The sequence below is a fragment of the Chiloscyllium plagiosum genome, chromosome 30, assembly GCF_004010195.1.
Source record: "Chiloscyllium plagiosum isolate BGI_BamShark_2017 chromosome 30, ASM401019v2, whole genome shotgun sequence".
Classification (NCBI taxonomy): domain Eukaryota; kingdom Metazoa; phylum Chordata; class Chondrichthyes; order Orectolobiformes; family Hemiscylliidae; genus Chiloscyllium; species Chiloscyllium plagiosum.
In genome coordinates this window covers 14,631,255-14,632,856 of record NC_057739.1, presented here as the reverse complement: position 1 = coordinate 14,632,856, position 1,602 = coordinate 14,631,255, and positions in this window count along the sequence as shown.

Here is a 1,602-nt window from a genome sequence, read left to right as displayed (position 1 = left end):
AAAAGATATTAATGACAAAATGTTAATTACTTTTGTCAGTAATTTATTTCACAAACTAACTATGCTTGTTACAGATTCATTAATTCAGTGTTCTTGCCCTTTACTTGTATAGTTGTAATCCAAGTTAATCATCCTGCTTAGATCTACATTTTAATTAATGAAAAGTACAGATAATATAAAAGTAGAATCATAATCCCTGCCAATAATCTTATTTCTATGAAAACAAAGCCTCCTAAATATGGGAATCATTCTATGTACTCTTTTCAGAGCCCTGTTACAGTATGTTTGTGTCAAGTGGAAGGCATTGTATCCAAGACTGACTTTTATGTACCCACTTTCAAAGCCAAACCTAGTCAGGCCAATATTATTCATCTGTGCCAGTTGATTGCCAGTCATGTTTTGGGCTGTACAGCCAGAGACCATCTTCCATCCAGATTTTACATCCACCCCAGGCTCATTAGATAGCAAAATCCTTTGGGTAACGTCCATCCCACAGGACAGTCTTTCACAGCCCATGAGTTGCTAATGAATTGTAATCACTTATATTAAAATAGGCAAACATGACATCCAATTTGCAACCAAATTGTGCAGTTCTCAACCTGTGGATGATAAAAAGTATCCATTCAATGTGTTATAATCACTGAATCCCCCACTAATTTCACTTTAAGATTAACATAGACGAAAAAAAAACTCAACTGGACTTACCATAAATTGGTTACAAGAGCAGGTCAGAGGCTAGGAATACTTCTTGACTCCTCAAAGCCTGTCCATCATCTACAAGACACAAGCCAGGGGTGTGATGGAATACTAGGAAACCGTGAGGTCTGCAAATGCTGGAGATCAGAGTTGAGAGTGTGTTGCTAGAAAAGCACAGCAGGTCAGACATCATCCGAGGAGCAGGAAAATTGACGTTTCGGGCCGGAGCCCTTCATGAGGAAATGATGATGTGATGAAATACTCGCCACTTGCCTGGATGGGTGCAGCTCCAAAACACTCAAGGAGCTTGACACCATCCAGGACAAAGAAGCCAGCATCTACTCCCTCCCACCACTGATGCTCAGTAGCAGCAGTGTGTACTATTTACATGATGCACTGCAGAAATTCACCCAAGATCCAGAGATAGCACCTTCCAAAGTCACAACCACTTCCTTCTGGAAGGACAAGGACAGCAGATTGAAAGAAAGAAGGCAAAATCAGATGTTAAATAAAGGTAATTATGAGGGCATGAGAGAGGAACTGATAAAAATAGACTGGAAGCAGAGCCTAGCGGGGAAGACAGTAGAACAAAAATGGTAGGTGTTTGTGGGTATAATTGAGGACACTGTACAGAGGTTCATCCCCAAGAAAAGAAAGATTATCCGGGGAGAGATTAGACAGCCATGGCTGACAAAGGAAGTCAGGAAATGTATTAAAGAAAAAGAGAGATCCTATAAAATGGCCAAGAGCACTGGGAAATCAGAAGATTGGGAAGGCTACAAAAACAAACAGAGGATAACAAAGAGAGAAATAAGGAAGGAGAGGATCAAATATGAAGGTAAGCGGATCAGTAATGTTAGAAATGACAGTAAATGTTTTTTGCAATACATAAGAAACAAACCAGAG